Source organism: Cucurbita pepo, chromosome 3 (genome assembly GCF_057944985.1).
Source record: "Cucurbita pepo subsp. pepo isolate OVF chromosome 3, ASM5794498v1, whole genome shotgun sequence".
NCBI lineage: Eukaryota > Viridiplantae > Streptophyta > Magnoliopsida > Cucurbitales > Cucurbitaceae > Cucurbita > Cucurbita pepo.
In genome coordinates this window covers 9,578,311-9,596,404 of record NC_141800.1, presented here as the reverse complement: position 1 = coordinate 9,596,404, position 18,094 = coordinate 9,578,311, and the positions used below count along the sequence as shown (strand labels likewise).

At 37.4% G+C, this 18,094-nt stretch overlaps 1 pseudogene; it reads left to right on the top strand.

The window, feature by feature from the left end:
• The first annotated feature begins 8,045 nt into the window (after positions 1 to 8,045).
• LOC147793205 (S-protein homolog 1 pseudogene) lies at positions 8,046 to 8,351 on the top strand (annotated as a pseudogene).
• Positions 8,352 to 18,094: the final 9,743 nt, after the last annotated feature.

Genomic DNA, 18,094 nt, shown 5'->3' with positions numbered 1-18,094 from the left:
GCTATATTTAGTAGACTGAACCATATATATATCCCGTCCAGTAAAGCTCTTAAATGTACTTTTCTATTCTCTGTACTCTCTTGTTGTACATGCCTGAAGTCATCAATACAAAATCCTTTTAGCCCGAGTTCTCCTTGCAACTTCTCTCTATCCTTCTCTTTGTGTTCATCTAGATCGAGCGTGTGCGTTGTTGTGCGATCCTAACAACTGGTATCGATCCTAACAACTGGTATCAGAGCCAGGCGGAAGTCAGAGCCAGGCGAAATTCACCACGATCTGTGAAGATGGAAAGTTCAAAGATTGGAATTGAGAAGTTCGATGGATCCGATTTCGGTTTCTGGAAGATGCAGATTGAAGATTATCTGTACCAGAAAGATCTTCACGAACCTCTGTTGGGGGTGAAGCCGGATACCATGACCACGGAACAGTGGAAGCTAAAGGATCAACAAGCCTTAGGGATGATCCGGTTGACGCTATCCAGAAACGTGGCGTTTAACATCATCAAGGAGAAGACAACGTTAGATCTGATGAAGGCGCTGTCAAATATGTATGAAAAACCGTCGGCTATGAACAAGGTGTATTTGATGCGTAGATTGTTCAATCTACAGATGTCTGAAGGTGGACGTGTTGCGGATCATATAAATGAATTCAATATGATCATAAGTCAACTGGGTTCGGTGGAAATTAATTTCGAAGATGAAATTAAAGCGTTGATTTTGATGTCATCCTTACCCGAGTCATGGGATACTGTTGTTGCCGCAATCAGCAGTTCCCGAGGATCTGATAAACTGAAGTTTGATGAAATTCGAGATGTAGTTCTCAGCGAAAGTATTCGCAAACGGGAAACTGGAGATTCATCAGGCAATGCTCTCAGTGTTGATCGAAGGGGAAGAAGCAAATCAAAGAGCTCAAACAAACATGGGCGTTCAAAATCAAAGAACCGGGGAAAATCTCCAAACAAACCCAACGTAACGTGTTGGAGCTGTGGGGGAAAAGGACACTTTCGGACAGATTGTACAAAGCTAAAGAAGAAGCAGAATCATAAATCTGAAGATGATGATGATTCTATATACACAACAGAAGATGCTGAGGACGTTTTAATCCTTAGTGTGGATAGCCCAGCTGAATCCTGGATTTTGGATTCAGGTGCATCGTTCCATTCGTCTCCAAGTAAGGAATTGTTTCGAAATTTCAAATCAGGAAATTTCGGGAAGGTGTATCTTGCCGACAATAAAACCTTGGAGATTGAAGGAAAGGGAGATGTCTCCATACAAACTCCAGCAGGAAATCAATGGACATTACAAGATGTCAGATACATTCCTGGTCTCAAGAAGAACCTGATCTCTATTGGTCAGTTGGACAGCACAGGCTATGCAGCAGAGTTTGGAAAGAGTTCCTGGAAGATTGTGAAGGGCGCCATGGTTGTTGCGTGTGGCACAAAATCTGGAACCTTATACACTACTGCAGAGTGTATAAACATGACTGCTGCTGCTGAGAGTGCTTCCAATTCAAGTCTATGGCACAATAGACTTGGACATATGAGCGTCAAAGGAATGAAGATGCTCACTGCGAAAGGAGCTTTAGAAGGCTTAAAATCTGTTGATATGGGTCTTTGTGAGAGCTGCGTTATGGGCAAACAGAAACGAGTTAGTTTCACAAAGGCTGCCAGAGAACCGAAGAAAGTGCGGTTGGAAATGGTCCATACAGACGTCTGGGGACCATCTCCAGTTTCATCACTTGGTGGATCAAGGTACTACGTCACCTTCATCGATGACTTCAGCAGGAAGGTATGGGTTTACTTTCTGAAACATAAGTCAGATGTGTTTACCACCTTCAAGAAGTGGAAAGCTGAAGTTGAAAATCAGACCGGCTTGAAGATCAAATGCCTGAGGTCTGACAATGGAGGAGAGTACAACAAATCAGAGTTTATAACATTTTGTGCAGCTGAGGGAATTAGATTAATAAGAACAATTCCCGGTAAGGCAAGACAAAATGGTATTGCAGAAAGGATGAACAGAACCTTGAATGAGCGAGCAAGAAGCATGAGGATTCATTCTGGATTGCCAAAGGCATTCTGGGCTGATGCTGTGAACACAGCAGCATATTTGATTAATAGAGGGCCGTCAGTACCCTTGAAGTTCAAATTGCCCGAAGAAGTATGGACAGGAAAAGAACTCAAGTACTCTCACTTGAGAACCTTTGGCTGTACTGCATATGTTCATGTTGATCCAGAGAAGAGAGATAAGCTTGATGCTAAGGCTGTGAAATGCTACTTCATAGGCTATGGCTCTGACATGTTCGGGTATAGGTCTTGGGATGAGAAAAATATGAAGATCCTAAGACACTGTGATGTGACCTTTGATGAAAATGTCATGTACAAGGACAGAGAGAAGATAAACTCTGAGACTACGAAGCAAGTGGGAGTTGAATTTGAGTGGCAAGAAAATTCACACAGTGATGGTACAACAGAAGCTCAAGAAACTCCTGATCCTATTGCTGAAGAACCAGACGTGGCTGATCCTATTGCTGAAGAACCAGACGTGGAGCAAGTTGCACCTGAACAGGTGTTGAGAAGATCATCCAGAACTACCAGAGCACCAGACAGATATTCAACCTCATTACACTATCTGTTGCTGACTGACGAAGGAGAACCAGAGTCCTTTGATGAGGCCCTACAAGTGGAAGATTCAACTAAGTGGGAGCAAGCCATGGATGATGAGATGAGCTCACTTGAAAGGAATAATACGTGGGTGCTGACTGAGTTGCCTACAGGAAAGAGAGCTCTGTTGAACAAATGGGTGTTCAAAATCAAGGTTGAACCAGATGGCAGAAGGAGGTTTAAGGCTCGGTTAGTAGTTAAAGGATATTCACAAAGAAAAGGCATTGATTATGCTGAGATCTTTTCTCCAGTTGTGAAATTAACTACTATCCGAATTCTACTGAGTATTGTTGCATCGGAGAATTTGCACCTTAAGCAAATGGATGTAAAAACGGCATTTTTACATGGAGATCTAGACGAGGAGATCTATATGCAACAACCCGAAGGATTTGCAGCTCCAAGCAAGGAGCACATGGTGTGTAAGCTCAATAAGAGCTTGTATGGACTGAAACAAGCACCGAGACAATGGTACAAGAAGTTTGACTCCTTCATGAGCAAGAGTGGTTTCCACAGAAGTGAAAAGGATCAGTGTTGCTACCTCAAGAAATACACTGATTCTTATGTGTTTCTACTCCTGTATGTGGATGATATACTAATTGCTGGATCAAGTATGAGGGAGATAAACCACCTGAAGGCAAGCTTGTCTTCAGTATTTGAGATGAAAGATTTAGGTGCAGCGAAGTAGATCCTTGGGATGAGGATTTCTCGAGATAGATCTGCTGGCACATTAAATCTATCCCAAGAGCAGTACATTGAGAAGGTGTTGTCCAAATTCAAGATGAATAACGCTAAACCCAGGACTACCCCCTTGGCAAATCATATTAAATTGTCAAAGGGGCAATCTCCCAAGACAGTTGAGGAACGTGAGCACATGGCATCAGTTCCGTACGCTTCTGCAGTTGGGAGTTTGATGTATGCTATGGTCTGCACTAGACCTGACATAACACATGCAGTGGGAGTTGTTAGCAAGTACATGGCAAATCCAGGGAAGGAACATTGGGAAGCTGTGAAGTGGCTTCTAAGATATTTGAGAGGTACATCCAATACTACACTTTGTTATGGCAATGGCAAAGTAGTTCTGCAAGGTTTTGTGGATGCTGATCTGAGTGGAGATGTAGACTCCAGCAAGAGCACATCTGGGTATATCTACACTATAGATGGAACAGCAGTGAGTTGGATGTCTAAGCTTCAGAAATGCGTTGCTCTTTCATCTACTGAAGCTGAGTACGTGGCCATAGCTGAAGCTGGAAAGGAGATGATATGGATGACAGACTATCTAGAAGAATTAGGCCGGAAGCAGTGCAAGAAGATCCTTTATACAGATAGTCAGAGTGCCATACAGTTGGTGAAAAACCCAGTCTATCATTCAAGAACAAAACACATTAGAAGACGGTACCATTTCACTCGCAGGTTAATGGAAGAAGGCGATATGTGTTTGGAGAAGATAGAGGGTGCAAAGAATCCAGCAGACATGTTGACAAAATGTGTTGATGTTGGAAAATTAAAGCTATGCAAAGCCCTAATTGGTATGGTGTAGGATCAGTCTCCAAGTGGGAGAATTGTTGAGTTATGGAGTCTGCTCCCTGTATTTATAGCTTGGTCAATGGCTATATCCGGTAAAGCTATATATGGTACATAGCTATATATAGTAGATGGTTAAATCTGGTAAAGCTATATTTAGTAGACTGAACCATATATATATCCCGTCCAGTAAAGCTCTTAAATGTACTTTTCTATTCTCTGTATCTCTTGTTGTACATGCCTGAAGTCATCAATACAAAATCCTTTTAGCCAGAGTTCTCCTTGCAACTTCTCTCTATCCTTCTCTTTGTGTTCATCTAGATCGAGCGTGTGCGTTGTTGTGCGATCCTAACAACTGGTATCGATCCTAACAGGAAGTTCCATGTACCTTGATCACTCTATTTATAGAGTCATATTTGCATGTTCACGCAAATGGGAGATCACCAAATTTTGACACTCAAAGTTCCACTCAAATTTGTGGGGTTCATTTGGCAAGCATGCAAGTTTGGTTAAACCAAATTTTGACACCTCAAAACTCCACTCAAATTTGTGAGACATAAGGAACAAGAAGTAACTTCAGGGGTAAAACGGTAAATTGACCTAGCTCTAGTTACGAACAACCTGTGAAGGATCGACTTACTAATCATGTTGCTGATATGCTCGTACCTTCAAAATAATTTGTGACCAACTTCATGCCATTGGTAGACTTGTCGAGGACATTTGATAAAGTGTACTAGTTCCTTTGTGGACTCGGCACCAATTTTTCAACTTTTTCTACTTCTCAACTGGTTCTCACCCCTCTCCCCTATTTTACAGATTTAGTCTGAAAAGCTGAAAGTTTTGAGTTGTTCCAGCGCTCTCCTTAGTTTTCTGACTCCGCTCCTAGGACATTCACAGCCATTAATTGTGGTCGCACCCATTGTGATCTTTGGGGTCCTTCCCCCATCAAAACCAATTCGGGTTTTCTTTACTATGTTATTTTTAATGACGATTATTCTCGATTCAGTAGGCTTTACCCTTTAAAATTTAAATATGATTTCTTTGATATTTTTCTTCAATTTACAAATTTTGTGAATAAAATAATATTGTGATTGTTTCAAGGTTTTTCAAAGTAATGAACTTGCCGAATTAAGAAAGTTTAGGTGACCGTACCTTTTACACTCTGTTATGGAAGGAAGATATGCTGTAATAACCAAAATTTACAACACACTTTTAACTAATTGTGGTTAAAAAATAACTACCTACCGCCTCAGTTTGGCTATACGTATGTGTGTATATATATATATAAGAGATAGAATCCAAAGACATTTTTAAAAAAGGGCGGGCGATCTTCGAGAAGAAAATGAAGTCTCTAAGCGTATTTTTTTTAATCCTATTGATTGCTTTGGAACCAAACAATATGATTAAGTCATGTTTAGCAACATCCAAGATACAAACTAGACCGTCAGCATCCAAGATGCAACCTGTACTGTCCCATTGGCAAGTGACCATTTTGAATTCGATGACGGATTCAACTCTGGTCGTTCACTGCAAGTCGAAAGATGACGATCTGGGCGAGCATGTCATCAATGCCGGAGGCAATTACAACTGGAGCTTTAAAGAGAATCTTTTGCAAACAACATTGTTTTGGTGCAATTTTAGCAGCAAACATGGCCAAGCTACTGGTGATGTTTTCTGGCCCGAGCAACAAAGTTGGCTTGCTGATCAATGTGTTGGTCATAACTGCATTTGGACGGCGGGAGACCAAGGAATTTCCTTGCATTATAATCCTACCAACACCAACAACTTAATGTATCGTTGGAAATGATGTAATCCATTCTTCAATTGCATTATCTCCTCCATCCTAAGCTACGAATAAAGATGCTCGTTACTTTTTTACGGTTCAGGATTCATCTCTTTAATATTTATTGAAATAAAAAGGGTAATAGTGATACTGACGTATAATGCACCACAATTTACAAAGAGCTCTCGTTCATCAAAACTTCTCATGTTCGACTTAATAGCGATAAGTTGTACTTTCTATCCATTATTAAGTAGTAATCATGATAACATATGAGGTCACTTTCTATTGAAGCGTTCTCATAGATGCGTCAATAGAGACCTTCGTTGCAGCAAGGTATAAGACGTCGACAAAAGCTACGTACGACAATGCTTCCGGCACGTCGCTAACAAATGTGACTGTTTCTTGTGTAGGCATACGACCTCTTCTCTCACAAGGTTCTACCGATGCAGAGGCCAACATTATTTATTATTATTTTTTTGTTTTTGTCGAAAATGTGTTTTTCGGTAGAAGTGTCTAGAAATGTTCAAATCATATACTTTTTTAGGTACAAAACCATAACAATCATAAAAACAAAAAGGTTGGGTCATGGAGCTAGGGGCAGCAGAAAGTGAATTTCATCAAATTGAGTGTGGCGGGTGATGTATAGCTTAGTGTGATGGTGTTAATATAACACATGCGGAAGCAATTTGGATCTTAGACTCTCTAAGTACATCAATTATAGTAAATTGGCTAGCATGTTCAAAAGCATTAAAACTCAATGAGTTTGAATACTAATCTTTTGTAGTTCAAATTCGTTTTTCCTCACGAATGGTTTTGAACCACCACCAGTGTCTTCTCCACTATTCTCTGGCCTTAGAACGGGATTGTGGAATCCGGTGAGTGAGTAAACTTGGAAGGGATTTAGTATATATGAAGAGAGAGTTTGTGAGAGTTTTTCTCAAGGTTTTTCTCCCGGGGGAAGTTCCATGTACCTTGATCACTCTATTTATAGAGTCATATTTGCATGTTCACGCAAATGGGAGATCACCAAATTTTGACACTCAAAGTTCCACTCAAATTTGTGGGGTTCATTTGGCAAGCATGCAAGTTTGGTAAAACCAAATTTTGACACCTCAAAACTCCACTCAAATTTGTGAGACATAAGGAACAAGAAGTAACTTCAGGGGTAAAATGGTAAATTGACCTAGCTCTAGTTACGAACAACCTGTGAAGGATCGACTTACTAATCATGTTGCTGATATGCTCGTACCTTCAAAATAATTTGTGACCAACTTCATGCCATTGGTAGACTTGTCGAGGACATTTGATAAAGTGTACTAGTTCCTTTGTGGACTCGGCACCAATTTTTCAACTTTTTCTACTTCTCAACTGGTTCTCACCCCTCTCCCCTATTTTACAGATTTAGTCTGAAAAGCTGAAAGTTTTGAGTTGTTCCAGCGCTCTCCTTAGTTTTCTGACTCCGCTCCTAGGACATTCACAGCCATTAATTGTGGTCGCACCCATTGTGATCTTTGGGGTCCTTCCCCCATCAAAACCAATTCGGGTTTTCTTTACTATGTTATTTTTAATGACGATTATTCTCGATTCAGTAGGCTTTACCCTTTAAAATTTAAATATGATTTCTTTGATATTTTTCTTCAATTTACAAATTTTGTGAATAAAATAATATTGTGATTGTTTCAAGGTTTTTCAAAGTAATGAACTTGCCGAATTAAGAAAGTTTAGGTGACCGTACCTTTTACACTCTGTTATGGAAGGAAGATATGCTGTAATAACCAAAATTTACAACACACTTTTAACTAATTGTGGTTAAAAAATAACTACCTACCGCCTCAGTTTGGCTATACGTATGTGTGTATATATATATAAGAGATAGAATCCAAAGACATTTTTAAAAAAGGGCGGGCGATCTTCGAGAAGAAAATGAAGTCTCTAAGCGTATTTTTTTTAATCCTATTGATTGCTTTGGAACCAAACAATATGATTAAGTCATGTTTAGCAACATCCAAGATACAAACTAGACCGTCAGCATCCAAGATGCAACCTGTACTGTCCCATTGGCAAGTGACCATTTTGAATTCGATGACGGATTCAACTCTGGTCGTTCACTGCAAGTTGAAAGATGACGATCTGGGCGAGCATGTCATCAATGCCGGAGGCAATTACAACTGGAGCTTTAAAGAGAATCTTTTGCAAACAACATTGTTTTGGTGCAATTTTAGCAGCAAACATGGCCAAGTTACTGGTGATGTTTTCTGGCCAGAGCAACAAAGTTGGCTTGCTGATCAATGTGTTGGTCATAACTGCATTTGGACGGCGGGAGACCAAGGAATTTCCTTGCATTATAATCCTACCAACACCAACAACTTAATGTATCGTTGGAAATGATGTAATCCATTCTTCAATTGCATTATCTCCTCCATCCTAAGCTACGAATAAAGATGCTCGTTACTTTTTTATGGTTCAGGATTCATCTCTTTAATATTTATTGAAATAAAAAGGGTAATAGTGATACTGACGTATAATGCACCACAATTTACAAAGAGCTCTCGTTCATCAAAACTTCTCATGTTCGACTTAATAGCGATAAGTTGTACTTTCTATCCATTATTAAGTAGTAATCATGATAACATATGAGGTCACTTTCTATTGAAGCGTTCTCATAGATGCGTCAATAGAGACCTTCGTTGCAGCAAGGTATAAGACGTCGACAAAATTTACATTCACATTCCATGCAAGGTAAAACATAACACATCAATACAACAATTTACATTCACATTCCATGCAAGGTAAAACAAAACGTATTCTAAATTATAATAAATATAGAATTAAGCTAACATGAATGCAGTAAATAATATTACGATCAATAAAGTAAAGTCCAATTATGAGTTATATTTTATAATGACCAAACAATAACAACATACACAATCAACGACATTTCATTTTCTTATCTTACGCAAGACATACCTGACGGAGACGGGGCACCGACGGTGGGACCATGGAACATGCCAAGCCTACATCGTAGGCTAGTCTACAAGATCTATAACTTAGAGCTCTGATACCAACTGTAACGACCCGAAATTTTCTACTTAATTTAAGGTCGCTACTGTATACATACCATAAACATTGAATGCGGAAGACTTCATTTAAATTCCATAAAACATATCCTTTAACTTAAAAACACAGCCATGGACTTACGTGTTTCGAAAACATCTTTAAAACGACACAACAAAAGACCCGAAATAAAATAAATAAGCGTTTAAGTTTAAAACATCCTATTCTATCCTAAGTCTAAGAAAATAAATACCACTATCATATGCATGTGCCATGATCTCGAGTTGCGATGCCGTCGTCAGCCGTACAGGAATGCCTTGCCTTAACCTGAAAAATGTAGTAGCACATGGCCTGAGTATTTAAAGAAATACTCAGTAAGTGACCCCACTATTGGGGTTAGATGCAACAATCACATGCAATGAAATGATGGGACCTATCTTTCGTTTCGTTTCGTTTCGTTTCGTTTCGTTTCTTTTTCGTTTCGTTTCGTTTCATTTTCCCTACGGTGTAATCCTAACAGGTAATCGTGGACGTGCACCATATACTCTACACGCAGCCCATACGTGCGAGTATGAGCTCACCAGCTAGTTCGCACACCGCTGGGCCACTGTCCCTAGCCGGTGGGCATGCTCTGGGGGCCCACCGGGACCTGTTAAAACTAAAACCGTCACGGCAGCGCTATGCAGGGCATAATGATCGTTGTCCTGCCATTTGGATGTACGCGTCCGTACCCTCGTGATGGGATAGGGGTATCCCCCCAAATGCATGATCACACAATATGCATGAGGTCCCACTAGTCCTACAGTCATCATTTAATGAACATAACCCCGTGTCACATTTTCATGCTTACATGTCATTCTCATTCTCATTTCGTTACATATCATACATATTCCTAGCGGGGTTATGTACCATGCAATTTACCGTATTTCATGTCATACAATTCATTCAATCACATTTCAATACTCATACAACAAGCCATAATCGTATAAGGGCCACACATCGTCACATGAATTCATATCACATCAACTAAGCAGCATAAATAACATACATTCACGTTCACATGATTTCGTACTTAAGCACAATAATCTAGCATACAATGTATCATATCATAACCGAGTCAATAACGCAAACACTTCATAGTCATATCATTCTCTAACTTACCACAGTCTTAACGTTCTTATACCTATCACCGACATATCATTACGTGACGTACCTTAGTCATATCGTCACAAGAATGTACCCTAATGCTATCGTTCTATCAATCTATCACAAACCTATCCCTTTCTACCCATAAGCTAACCGTATTCCTTCATCAATCTCTCCTATCCATAGCACTCCGGTATGTAACCTAACTCTAACGTTTCATGAACGTATCTCACTCCTATCGTTACATTTCGTTTTGTGCATCCTTCTCGTACCCTATCTCAAACCTATCCTTGAGCACATCGTACCATAATTATTATCATACAAACCACATATTATAACATAACATAACATATAGGAAGCATATCAATCCACAGACAATTCACACATATCAATATATATGACACGTGCAGAACCACAGGGCACGTGTCAACATCAAATATAACCACGCCAATAGTAAGGTCACTTACCTAGCTAGCTTAAGTCGTTGTCACAAATATATCTTTAATGAAAGTTCGATTCCGTCCTTTGAAATCCGAGTCAACCTATATGAGTTCAGGACATCAGTTTCAAGTTTGAACTCTATACAATTATTTCTCTAATTTACCTTGTTAAAATTCTGATATTTACTGTTACACAGAATTTAATTTCATGGCCTCTGATATCTCCTGTTATATTTTTAAATTCTGTTTAACAAATCTTCCCTCAATCTTCCCTCCTCCCTCAGGGTAATTATTTTCATTCCCATTCTGTAAATAGATTCTCAGTTTTGTAAACATCTGTAAATAAGATATTACTCTAATTCTATATTTATTTTCATTCTGTAAACCGATATTATTGGCCAATTTTAATTTAGCTACTATCTTACAGATTTATGGATCTGCCAGCTAAAATTATATGGATTCTAACCTTATTTCCTATAACTTCCGATGCTAAAATAATCTAATTAATTGAACATGGGATCTGATTATTACATACGGTAAGATAGGAAAGAAGATTTGATCCTAAATTAATTTCTTATAAGCATAACTATAAAGGAAAAGGAGTTCTGAGGTAGAATTTTACCGTAATAACTGACAAAAATCTCTAAATCTGCAATTTGTTCAAATACTTCTTCTCAAATTTGACGATGGTTGTTTTCTGTTTCTTTTTTTTTTTTTTTTTTTGTCAAGGTTTCTGTTTCTTTTTTGCAACGTAGATGGGCAGAGGAGAGATAATTGTGGGAAGGGATGAGAGGTTAGTGGAGAGAGATGGGGAAAGGTTTATTTTTTTATTTTTTTTATTTTTTTAATTAATTAATTAATTAATTTTATTTTTTTATTATTATAATTTTAACTATTTTTTATAATTATTTTTATTCTTTATTTCTTTATTTAGGTTTAGTGTCTAGAAATGTTCAAATCATATACTTTTTTAGGTACAAAACCACAACAATCATAAAAACAAAAAGGTTGGGTCATGGAGCTAGGGGCAGCAGAAAGTGAATTTCATCAAATTGAGTGTGGCGGGTGATGTATAGCTTAGTGTGATGGTGTTAATATAACACATGCGGAAGCAATTTGGATCTTAGACTCTCTAAGTACATCAATTATAGTAAATTGGCTAGCATGTTCAAAAGCATTAAAACTCAATGAGTTTGAATACTAATCTTTTGTAGTTCAAATTCGTTTTTCCTCACGAATGGTTTTGAACCACCATTAGTGTCTTCTCCACTATTCTCTGGCCTTAGAACGGGATTGTGGAATCCGGTGAGTGAGTAAACTTGGAAGGGATTTAGTATATATGAAGAGAGAGTTTGTGAGAGTTTTTCTCAAGGTTTTTGATATGAATCCAACAACTGATCACTTCCATGTACCCGAACGAGCAATTACAAGAAGCAATACAAAGAAGATTCAAGTACCAAATCAAGAAAATAATGGAGTGGCTGACATTGGAAAGTGATTAGAAGACTTGCCTTTGGTAGTTGAACTACCAATTAAGACAATTTATGAATGTCTTATTTTCTTCAATTTATATTTAATAGCATTTATTAATAGTTTGTATGAATTGTCTTATATTCTTCAATTTGTATTTAATAGCATTTATTAGTGATTTGTAGTTGGTGGCTGAACCTTATTATGTTAGGGTTACCTTTTAGGCCTATTTATAAAGGCATGTAATATTCATGTTTGGATGATTTTGTTGAATACAGAAAAAAACCTTTGTGTTTTCTTGATACCCTTTTGGTGTTATTCTTTTTCAAACCTTGCTTTAAGTTTGATGTTTAAACCGATTCATTGAATTAGTTTTGATCAAGCTAATTCTGGAGTGAATTGTCTTGGTATCTAAGAGTGACCATCATAGATTCCAAGTTCGATCTAAGAGTCATTCATCTTCTAACCAGCTCTTGGTTGGAATCAATCCGTTAAGTTAGCTTCTCTGTGAACGTTTTGGCAAGGATTCTAGAACGACCTCTAGCTTTACAAAATCCAGCATTGTAGGCGCTTATCATTTGGTATCAGAGCATTTGGTCGACGTTCTTTGGCCGCTCTAGAGGTGAAATATCTTTACTGTTTTTTTTTTTTTTTTTTGTATCAATTTTGTTTCTCTCTCTCAGATTCTCGAAAAAAAAAAAAGCCAGCCTTTACATTCTTAACCTAGTACCAAAAGCCCACCTTTGAGTGTTAAACACGGTGTCCCTGAGTGAAATTTTTGTGAGAAGTGTGGAGAGGCCCCTTAATAACAAAATGTCACATAATGAAGAAGGAGTACCACCAGTACCAGATCTTAATACAACCATTATTCAAGCAATTCAAGGTATGATGCAAATGATGATGGAAGATAGACAAGAAAGTAGGGTGCAACAACAAAGACAAGAACGAACATTAGAAGAAGATGAAGATATAGTAGTACAAGAAAGACAAGTTGTTGAAGGAAGATGGAGAGGAAGAAATAACCATGCAACTATTATGAAACCTAGAAGGATGGAAAGAGTACATGAAGATAGAGATGGAGGAGTTAAACTCAAAATCCCACCATTTTGTGGAACGGCAGATTCTGAGGCATACTTTCAATGGGAAAGAAAGATAGAGCATGTGTTTGATTGCAACACCTATAGTGAAAATAAGAAGATGAGACTTGCTGATATGAACCAAGAGACATCAACGAAGATGTGAAGAAAATGTTGTCAAAATTATCAAAAATGTTTCAATTCATGCTACATTGAAGAAGAATGAAGTTTGATTGTTGTAAATTTTGGGTGGGTTACAATTTAGAGTAATTTAGAGTTATTGTATTTTAAGACATTTTATTTACTTTAGGTTACATTTGCATAATGACTAATTATGGTCATTAAGTATGAATGTTACAACTTTTCATTTTGAGGCTATATAAAGCCAGGTATGTTGTATTTGTAAGGGAGACTTGGAAAATATAGAAAGAAGCATTTGTGCTTTTCTTTAGCCAATGGCTAAGTTTCTTTGCAATTCTATGTAGTTTAGGTTGCATGTAGAATCATTCAAGCTCGACATGATCAATCTTGCTTGTGGAGTGATTCGAATCTCAAGCAATTGTTCTTGCGTTGAGATATTTGATCAACAAGAATCATTCAAGCTAGACATGATCAATCTTGCTTGTGGAGTGATTCGAATCTCAAACAATGTTCTTGCCTTGAGATATTCGATCAACAAGGTAATCCGAACCTTATTCCCCTTGTATTGATTCCTTATCTTATCACTTGCTATTGCCGAATTTACCAATCATGCTGGTGATTGGTACCAACATCTCAAATCCGAGAGAAGAAGAAAAGAGGAGGATCCAATAGAGACATGGGAAGAACTTAAAGAAGCCATGAGAAAAAGGTATGTTCCAAAACATTATGAAAGAAATTTGAAAACTAAATTGCAAGGTTTGAGGCAAGGAACAAAAAGTGAGGCGGAATATTATCAAGAGACGGAAACTATGATGGAAAGAGCAAATGTTAGAGAAGAAGAAGAAGATACCATGTCTAGATTCCTTGGAGGTTTGAATCGAGAAATTGCTCATCTTGTTGACAAAAATCCACCACCATATCTGGAAGACATGTATCATTATGCTCTCAAAATTGAAGACCAATTGAAGGAAGAAAAAGAGCATTAAAAATGATACACATCACGAACTAACACCTTTTGAAATTCTAAAACTTGGAACAAGGATAGTTTTGTGAATAGAAATGAATCAATGTCACCAAAAGAAAAGTTTGTGGCTGCTAAAAGAGTGGAGGCTGAGAGTTCCAATGGTAAAAAGAATGAAGCTTCAAAGACGGTAAAGAGACCTTATTATGTTAGGGTTACCTTTTAGGCCTATTTATAAAGGCATGTAATATTCATGTTTGGATGATTTTGTTGAATACAGAAAAAAAACCTTTGTGTTTTCTTGATACCCTTTTGGTGTTATTCTTTTTCAAACCTTGCTTTAAGTTTGATGTTTAAACCGATTCATTGAATTAGTTTTGATCAAGCTAATTCTGGAGTGAATTGTCTTGGTATCTAAGAGTGACCATCATAGATTCCAAGTTCGATCTAAGAGTCATTCATCTTCTAACCAGCTCTTGGTTGGAATCAATCCGTTAAGTTAGCTTCTCTGTGAACGTTTTGGCAAGGATTCTAGAACGACCTCTAGCTTTGCAAAATCCAGCATTGTAGGCGCTTATCATTTGGTATCAGAGCATTTGGTCGACGTTCTTTGGCCGCTCTAGAGGTGAAATATCTTTACTGTTTTTTTTTTTTTTTTTTATCAATTTTGTTTCTCTCTCTCAGATTCTCGAAAAAAAAAAAAAGCCAGCCTTTACATTCTTAACCTAGTACCAAAAGCCCACCTTTGAGTGTTAAACACGGTGTCCCTGAGTGAAATTTTTGTGAGAAGTGTGGAGAGGCCCCTTGATAACAAAATGTCACATAATGGAGAAGGAGTACCACCAGTACCAGATCTTAATACAACCATTCTTCAAGCAATTCAAGGTATGATGCAAATGATGATGGAAGATAGACAAGAAAGAAGGGTGCAACAACAAAGACAAGAACGAACATTAGAAGAAGATGAAGATATAGTAGTACAAGAAAGACAAGTTGTTGAAGGAAGATGGAGAGGAAGAAATAACCATGCAACTATTATGAAACCTAGAAGGATGGAAAGAGTACATGAAGATAGAGATGGAGGAGTTAAACTCAAAATCCCACCATTTTGTGGAACGGCAGATTCTGAGGCATACTTTCAATGGGAAAGAAAGATAGAGCATGTGTTTGATTGCAACACCTATAGTGAAAATAAGAAGATGAGACTTGCTGATATGAACCAAGAGACATCAACGAAGATGTGAAGAAAATGTTGTCAAAATTATAAAAAATGTTTCAATTCATGCTACATTGAAGAAGAATGAAGTTTGATTGTTGTAAATTTTGGGTGGGTTACAATTTAGAGTAATTTAGAGTTATTGTATTTTAAGACATTTTATTTACTTTAGGTTACATTTGCATAATGACTAATTATGGTCATTAAGTATGAATGTTACAACTTTTCATTTTGAGGCTATATAAAGCCAGGTATGTTGTATTTGTAAGGGAGACTTGGAAAATATAGAAAGAAGCATTTGTGCTTTTCTTTAGCCAATGGCTAAGTTTCTTTGCAATTCTATGTAGTTTAGGTTGCATGTAGAATCATTCAAGCTCGACATGATCAATCTTGCTTGTGGAGTGATTCGAATCTCAAGCAATTGTTCTTGCGTTGAGATATTTGATCAACAAGAATCATTCAAGCTAGACATGATCAATCTTGCTTGTGGAGTGATTCGAATCTCAAACAATGTTCTTGCCTTGAGATATTCGATCAACAAGGTAATCCGAATCTTATTCCCCTTGTATTGATTCCTTATCTTATCACTTGCTATTGCCGAATTTACCAATCATGCTGGTGATTGGTACCAACATCTCAAATCCGAGAGAAGAAGAAAAGAGGAGGATCCAGTAGAGACATGGGAAGAACTTAAAGAAGCCATGAGAAAAAGGTATGTTCCAAAACATTATGAAAGAAATTTGAAAACTAAATTGCAAGGTTTGAGGCAAGGAACAAAAAGTGAGGCGGAATATTATCAAGAGACGGAAACTATGATGGAAAGAGCAAATGTTAGAGAAGAAGAAGAAGATACCATGTCTAGATTCCTTGGAGGTTTGAATCGAGAAATTGCTCATCTTGTTGACAGAAATCCACCACCATATCTGGAAGACATGTATCATTATGCTCTCAAAATTGAAGACCAATTGAAGGAAGAAAAAGAGCATTAAAAATGATACACATCACGAACTAACACCTTTTGAAATTCTAAAACTTGGAACAAGGATAGTTTTGTGAATAGAAATGAATCAATGTCACCAAAAGAAAAGTTTGTGGCTGCTAAAAGAGTGGAGGCTGAGAGTTCCAATGGTAAAAAGAATGAAGCTTCAAAGACGGTAAAGAGACCTTATTATGTTAGGGTTACCTTTTAGGCCTATTTATAAAGGCATGTAATATTCATGTTTGGATGATTTTGTTGAATACAGAAAAAAACCTTTGTGTTTTCTTGATACCCTTTTGGTGTTATTCTTTTTCAAACCTTGCTTTAAGTTTGATGTTTAAACCGATTCATTGAATTAGTTTTGATCAAGCTAATTCTGGAGTGAATTGTCTTGGTATCTAAGAGTGACCATCATAGATTCCAAGTTCGATCTAAGAGTCATTCATCTTCTAACCAGTTCTTGGTTGGAATCAATCCGTTAAGTTAGCTTCTCTGTGAACGTTTTGGCAAGGATTCTAGAACGACCTCTAGCTTTGCAAAATCCAGCATTGTAGGCGCTTATCATTTGGTATCAGAGCATTTGGTCGACGTTCTTTGGCCGCTCTAGAGGTGAAATATCTTTACTGTTTTTTTTTTTTTTTTTTTTTTATCAATTTTGTTTCTCTCTCTCAGATTCTCGAAAAAAAAAAAAAGCCAGCCTTTACATTCTTAACCTAGTACCAAAAGCCCACCTTTGAGTGTTAAACACGGTGTCCCTGAGTGAAATTTTTGTGAGAAGTGTGGAGAGGCCCCTTGATAACAAAATGTCACATAATGGAGAAGGAGTACCACCAGTACCAGATCTTAATACAACCATTCTTCAAGCAATTCAAGGTATGATGCAAATGATGATGGAAGATAGACAAGAAAGAAGGGTGCAACAACAAAGACAAGAACGAACATTAGAAGAAGATGAAGATATAGTAGTACAAGAAAGACAAGTTGTTGAAGGAAGATGGAGAGGAAGAAATAACCATGCAACTATTATGCAACCTAGAAGGATGGAAAGAGTACATGAAGATAGAGATGGAGGAGTTAAACTCAAAATCCCACCATTTTGTGGAACGGCAGATTCTGAGGCATACTTTCAATGGGAAAGAAAGATAGAGCATGTGTTTGATTGCAACACCTATAGTGAAAATAAGAAGATGAGACTTGCTGATATGAACCAAGAGACATCAACGAAGATGTGAAGAAAATGTTGTCAAAATTATAAAAAATGTTTCAATTCATGCTACATTGAAGAAGAATGAAGTTTGATTGTTGTAAATTTTGGGTGGGTTACAATTTAGAGTAATTTAGAGTTATTGTATTTTAAGACATTTTATTTACTTTAGGTTACATTTGCATAATGACTAATTATGGTCATTAAGTATGAATGTTACAACTTTTCATTTTGAGGCTATATAAAGCCAGGTATGTTGTATTTGTAAGGGAGACTTGGAAAATATAGAAAGAAGCATTTGTGCTTTTCTTTAGCCAATGGCTAAGTTTCTTTGCAATTCTATGTAGTTTAGGTTGCATGTAGAATCATTCAAGCTCGACATGATCAATCTTGCTTGTGGAGTGATTCGAATCTCAAGCAAGTGTTCTTGCGTTGAGATATTTG